This window comes from Plasmopara halstedii, assembly GCF_900000015.1.
Source record: "Plasmopara halstedii genome assembly, contig: Scaffold_323, whole genome shotgun sequence".
Classification (NCBI taxonomy): domain Eukaryota; phylum Oomycota; class Peronosporomycetes; order Peronosporales; family Peronosporaceae; genus Plasmopara; species Plasmopara halstedii.
In genome coordinates this window covers 933,901-941,360 of record NW_020187244.1, presented here as the reverse complement: position 1 = coordinate 941,360, position 7,460 = coordinate 933,901, and positions in this window count along the sequence as shown.

Genomic DNA, 7,460 nt, shown 5'->3' with positions numbered 1-7,460 from the left:
TACTTAGAACAAGTACGAGTTTAGCGGATCGCAATCCGCTTACTCCAAGAGTAATTACGACCATAACCCAAGGCTAATTAGCTCTTCCGTTCAAATTCAAAAACTGACTTTATTTATTTTTATCTGCGGCAGAACCGCTTAATTTAAACGCATAGATTTTCCTAAATATGTATAGTAACATTTAAATACATGGATAACTACTGGCTATCCAGCCCCGTACCGTATTCATGTTTGGGCACCCAGTAGCGACGACGAATCTCCTCATTCGGTCTCATAATGACCACCTCAGCTAAACTGCCTGCCTTCGCAGCACTACCGAGCCCTTCAGAATACATCTCGTCCAGACCAAGAAAGGCAATCACCGGAGGAATAGCATCGAGGGAGATGTCGCTGTCTTCCTCTCCCGTCATACCGCTGACAAGGGTATATAGCTGTGCGCTATCGTCTACGTTAGACACACCCTGGGTCAGGGTCGACACCCGACATCTTGCAGAAAACATATGGCTTCGCTGTCTCCTTTCTATATAGGTTTTACGTCTCATTGTGACCAGTGAGACATGCACACGGCGTCGCCCAGTGTCCCCACTCCCAGCTCCATCGGAGTCTTGATGTCATTAACAACATCCGACAACGAGCTGCTATTTCTACAGTTTTCGTCCAGTGGATAATGTGCCACTCCACTCGCATCTGAAGGTTCTTGCTCAGGATGCTTCGGACCTCATCCGACCATGCCACTCTTAACATGCAATTACTGCTTCGAAACGTGAGCAGTGACCAGAAAATTACGTGCCACTCCACGCGCATCACAAGTATCTAGCCATTGATGATTCGGCCCTTGGCCGACTTGACATTCTTGGCATGCAGCTACTGTTCAGATACTTGAGCATATCTCAGTGGTTACATGCCACTCCACATTAAGCCCGCGAGCCGTGCTCGGGGCTCCGGTCCGATACACCTTCCGTTTTTAGCAAATTGGATACTCCGATTTCCAGAACGTTGACCGTCTCAGTCCAGTGCCCGTGCCAATAACGTTTTTACACCCTAATAGAGGTGGGTTCATGACTCGCCAAAGCTCCACCAGGTGATTTGTGTATAGCACCCAGGTCTTCGACCTCCAATCGATTATTGGCTAATGGTGTTCTACATGCCATACCAAGGATAAGGTAATTATTAGAGACAAAATCTAAGAATAAGCTGCGTTTTACGCTATCAAAGTCAAGAAACTTGACTTCGAGGTCAACAGAGTCCCTCGGCGCCTTGACACATGTCCCCGTCTCTTAGCGAACAATGACGAACCGCGCTTTCAGCGCCTCAGCATAAAGCTGACTTCCTTTTATCGTGGAGCGTCGAGCATAATTGTCCGATGCTTAGGAGTTGAACGGGATCTTTTCAAAGCCATTCATGGTCGCTTTTACGACCAGCAAGCCCGGATTGCGCACACGTTTCGTATTCAAGAGCACAGAGCTCTTCGGGGCTGGGCCCAGCTGACCTCTGCCTCTTTGGTGCTCAACAGAACTAAGTTCTTCCCCAGAAGGGCGTCTCGCGCCTACTGGTTTTTCTCATTGCCCGCGACAAACACGCTAGTAGTACGTCGGCTCGAAAGGATCTTAACGCGCCTTGCGCATGAAACAACGAGTCCAAAGGTGATAGATGTCTTAACAGACAAAACAATGTCGGGTATTTACACGCTGCTCAGCGGCTCGGAGGTCTCCTCGTCTTTCTCAGCATGGCTGAGGTCTATTGGCTCAGCCCCGCTCAACGAGCTCTGGCGGTGTGCACCCCAACCAAGTCGTGTCGACTTAAAGTTGAATTCGACAGTCAATGCCGCATTCACCGCTTCTTCAAACGAAGGCGGATGGACACGGGAGACAACTTTTTTGGCCACGCCAGTGCGAGGGCTCTCTATAAAGACGGTCACTGTGACTGCCTCGGAGAGCGAATCGGCTGCCATTCTCGGCAATCAGAGTTCGCAACACTTGGACAAACTCACCAATTACTTCTTGCCCTGTCGGACGGCAAGGGAACGCGATCCCACGCGGATATGCTTGACTAGGCGGCGAGAACACTCGGAAAAGATGCGGCTTCAGCTCTGTCCAAGAAGGAAATGCCACTTCAACTGAAGTGCCGCTCGTCAGTGCCCATTCTCGCGCTCGACCACCAAGCTTGGAGATAGCTAGTACCATGCGCTGTTGTTCGTTTTGGAGCATAGTGGACTCCATAGCAATCTCGGCCTCTGATACCCAGAGCAGGAGGTTCTTTCCATTCTTACCCTCGAAGGTCTTAACGCTCACCATGGGCGGCCTGGGTCGAAAGTAGTGATCCGTCGTCGACGGTTACGTCACGGACGCAGTTGACGCCGAGAATTCTGCTGTAGATGCTCTAGTAGGACATTTGCATAATTCGAAAGCGCCTCTAGGCGTGCGCTGACCACTTCAGGTCCTTGCAAAGCGAGGTGTTGCACGCCCTCAGGGCCAGATAGAGACATCAGCTTTTTAAGCCAGTCCTGCATGCCCTGGGGCAAATAGAAGAAGTGCTCCATCCTCACAGAGGATCAGTCGTAACGACTCAGGTGACGATTGACAACTAGGGCTACCAAGTGCAGTGAGGCTGCCATAGCTCTTTCGCTAAGAGGAAGCTTAGTTAAGGTCATCAACCTTCGTTCTAAACTAGAACTAGTACGAGTGTAGCGGATCGCAATCTGCTTACTTCAAGAGTAGCCACAACCTTAATCCAATCAAATAAACTCTTCCGTTGAAGTAAACTGTATTTCTTCTGTTTTATTTGCGGCAAAGCCGCCTATATCTTAATCTATACGTTTTTCTGATTAAATTGTAAAACTTGATTAAAATGCATAATTACTGGCAGTCCAGCCACGTAGTGACTTCTTGATAAGATGTAGCCACACCATTGTATGGTCACACCATCTTGTGGGATCCACTCCATTGTATGGTCTCACCATCTTGTGTGACCCACCCCTACACACTAGAGTACGTGTAGCCCCGTTACAGTGTCCGTTCACCTCGCCTTCTTTTATATATTACTTAAAGCGTCTCACCGTGTCCGTGAGTGGCAAGAGCACTTGGCACCTCTGGTCTCAACGCATTCTTGCACTGCTTTCACCGTCCTTCACCGTCGTTTCTTCCATCGTAGATCACTATGAATAGTACATCACAGGCATGTTGGTGCTGGAGGAATTTAAGCGATTATTCGTCCAAATCTCCATGAATTAGCTTTACATAGGTATTAGGTGTACGTCAAGGCATCGTGACTGTCACTCCAGCTCTACGTTGACTGCAGCCGTACTTGAAGGTGAGCTTCGCCTGTTTTCTTCAGTCCTGCTATCGACTCTTTTCCGCCATGATCTTGTCGTTATTACCATTTCTTACTACTGCTTCACTTCACCTTTCCATAATAGCGGCATCATTTCTAGAAGAAGCAGAAGAAGCAGGAGATGAGAAGGTCCTAACGTCACCATAAGAACTGATGTTGCTTTATCCTTTTGTGTAGATATTTTGCTTGGCAGCAGGAGCTGATTTCTTTTGCGACAATGGCATCATTACTACTGTGATATCTTCATGCTGCTGCTTCGTTTCCATTAGAGTAAGGAGAAGGGCGCTCCCATTTTCTTGACTACATTGACTGCTAATCTCGATATGTACTATCGTATTTTAAGGAGATACCGAGTGCTCCTCACCTGGATACCGAGATAAGCTATACTACCTCAAAGCCTACGAGATTGGAACGGACGATAGAAGCCATCAACCACGTGTGCCTTAACTTTGACACTTTGCTTGGCCGCAGCTTGCGCGAGTCTGACGGTAGAAATTACCAGACCGAAGCTTGTCTAATGCTTCTAAGATAACTCAAAACAGTATCGCACAGTACTTACCAAACTTAACATTTAAGTGAACACAATCAAAAGAAGATCCCTACGCTAACATTAACACGAAAACATCCTAAGCAAAATGAAAAATACCTTGAGCAGGCATTTTACTGTATGCGTAATTACTAGTTACTCCTGGTTTACAAGAAAAGTGGCTGCGGAAGCTGCATAATAAAGCAACTCAGACCGTGAATTGACTTGGCACGTCGCAACTTGTGTCATCTCCGTTAAACAGCGAGCAAACGCGTCTGCTACTTCACTAAGGCTGCACAAATGGCGTGAAAACGTGCTTGCTTCCGGGCATCCCGCAATCTGCACTTTTCCAAACATCCATACCACCGATGAAGTCACAACCAATGACGGTTTACTCGAAACGAGTCGACGAAGCGCACATCAAGTCGTCTTTCAACTTCGGAAAGCATTTGTGCAAGATCCTCTTTCTGTCTTCGACAACTTGCAGTATCGGCTTGACCGGTGCGCTCGAGATACTGGTTCTTCGAGGAGACAGATCTGCGCTTTCGGTTCTGTATCCGCGACAGGTATACCTCTATCGAGACCAAGCAGCACTTGTTCTTCCGCTGCACGCTCTCATAGCAGCTCTGGTCGCAGGTGCTCGAGCGGTTATCACCGCTCTTCGAGCGATTGACATGGCTTGACATTGTTTTGTCTAGGAAAATTCGAGTGCGCGACGGTCGGAAAGCTTGTGAAGATGTTGTCGGCGATGCGTGGCACGTTCATGGTGACAATTCGCTTTCTTTGGTTCGACCACAATCGGCCTCTATCGACAACCCACACCGGCGCTCGCAGAACCCAGATGATCTTCACGACTTTTCGCTCACATTCGGGACAATGAGTCGTACTCGTGAAGAACGCAGCTGAACGACTGCTCAAGATGTCGAAAAAGCGGAAGACTCACCCGGCCTTCGGTTAGTTTGTAAAACACTTTCCAGTTATCGTTTATGTGCAAATACCTGCATAAAGTTATAATCATATCTGCACTGCAAAAATTCGAAGATATTAAATTTGAGCATTTATTGGAGGTGTTATCTCAGCCACGCGTCACTTTCGAATTTATCGGCTCCTCAACAAACGACCCCAGCACATCGAGATGCACCCAGCACCCCGCCGCCTTACATACCTACTTGTCTAAAGCCACCCTCGCCGCCCAGACATCTGACTCTACTCAGTGGACTGAGTTGTCTTTGGCTGCACTCGAATGTGGGGGGTGGGGGACATGAGCACAGAGTTAAGCTTGACTTATGGATTGGTTAAGGACAGAGAGGGAGAAGTGATGGTGTCTGGTCGAGGCAGTACGACGCATCCACGCTCGACCAGAACGACTGTCGTAGAAGACGCTACCACAACACGATTATAAAAGGAACACCCCAAAGCCCCATAAAAACTTGATTGGCAGCGGCATGAACACGGATGTCGCCAAAAACGGCTCCATGATACGAAACGAGTGAGAAAAATTCACACGGAAGATGTTGGGTATGAATAATGTGCGAATCAATTTATTTATTGTTGGCCAAGACTTCTCAGTGAGTTTAAAAATTTTCACTCAGGATTTACTTTGAGTATTGAGCTTTACACATTAAATTTTGACATGAAATCTGGCACAATGGTTTGAAGTGGTGGCTCTAATCTGTAGAGTGAGGGCTCGAATACCACACCAGTTAAGGTCAGGAAGTGGTTACTTAGTGTTGGAGTTCACCAATGCTGTCCATTAGGAGTTACGTTCCTCGGTCGATCTTTAGTTGTTTTTTACTTTGATCATATGATTTATAGAGGTGCTGAATCCTTTTCTTCACGTATTATTTGATTGTATATTAGAGTAGATACTGTATAGTGTATATTGTTAGCTAGGTACAATTAAGGAATTATCACGTCCATAAACAGCAATATAGATAGACTCTCAGCAGTCTGCGTAATTAATCCACCAGCAATCATACCACTAAAATGCCGTATGCTAATTGCACGTCGAACAGACAAGACATTGAGAAGTGCGAGCTCGACTAAGTATTTTTTTTGAATAGCACGCAAAGTTTATCCTATACAAGTTAGACATGTTTCGCAACTAGCAAACCGTAAATGTATCACATGAAAAAAAATCTATTTATGCCGGGCTCGCAAGTCTGAGGTTGAGTTCCTTCAAAAAATTAATAGATTAAATGGGATGGCGGTATTGCCACCCAATAAATGCGAATTGACTTGTCATGCTCGTTCTTGTCTGATTAAAAGACTAAGTTATTGGTAGTAGCGGCAGTAACCAAAGTTTTCGGAAACGCTTTGGGCAGCTTCATTTACCACTAGTTATATGCTATACGGATATGTAGTGAGGTGAAAAAGATTTACTTGAATGTACAGACGACTATTTTTGAAATGCCATAACGCTTAATGTGTTGAAGCAAATTTTGAAATCTATAAAACGTTGCCGTTAAATAAATATACAGAGCATGATGATGACCATGCTCAATTCTCAGTACGAATGATGGGTGACAGTAGTTTGAATCATTTGACATGTTGGCCGGGATCCTCACACAATGTATTCCATAGGGTCCAAGTCAGAGTAAAGCACAGAGGCAACAACACCATTTTGAATTCCCATGACTAGTACTCGGAACTGACTGTATTTCTCACCGTGTAGCTCCAATGAGCTCTACCTGTCGCAACAAGAAAAGTTCGCTCGTGTACAAATTTAAGGTTCGCAACGATGTTACTTTAACACGTCATGATGATAGATCTGATCCTACAAAAGATGCTTACCACGCTACGGCGGATCCCTGAAACATCTATTCATGCTTAGTTTTCTGCTCAGAACGAGGTGCTCAAAAGACAATTCGCGGGCGCTTTTGCTCCTCAAATCACCACAGCTCAGGGAAAGCACCACTGCCTGGAACAGCAGCAGTTGTGTACATTCGTTCCTCTGTAAAGGCCGTTTCTTTGTTATTTCTCTCTTGCAAAGCTTTCAAGTGTATCGCAAGCGATTTTGACCGGAAGACACGGTAAGCCATCCGTCTGACCACTAAAGAAATCAAATTCGATAAAGCAAACGCCAGCTTAAAACGTCAGTTGATGCTTGACTTATCAAGTTAAAGGCACGACGTGGATGCGCTGTGCTGTAAGCTGTCGACAAATTTACTAATGAAGCAAAGAGACCAAGCCCGAGCTTAAAAAAATTAGATCCAATGAAAAGCACGTTGTGGTTAGCGGTTTTATCTCTCCTGTCTAAAAACACACCGAATGTGTAACGGGGTTACACATATCCTGGTAATAGGGGTATGTGTCACACCAGATGGGCACTGTGTGACCACACCCAAAAAAGAATACGGTACGGGGCTAGATAGCCAGTAGTTATCCATGTATTTGAATTTTACTATACACTTTTAAGAAAATCTATGCATTTAAAATTAGGCGGTTCTGCCGCAGATAAAAATAAATAAAGTCAGTTTTTTTAATTTAAACGGAAGAGCTAATTAGCCTTGGGTTATGGTTGTAATTACTCTTGGACTAAGCGAATTGCGGTCCGCTAAACTCGTACTTGCTCTAAGTTAGAACGAAACGTCGGTGACCTAAC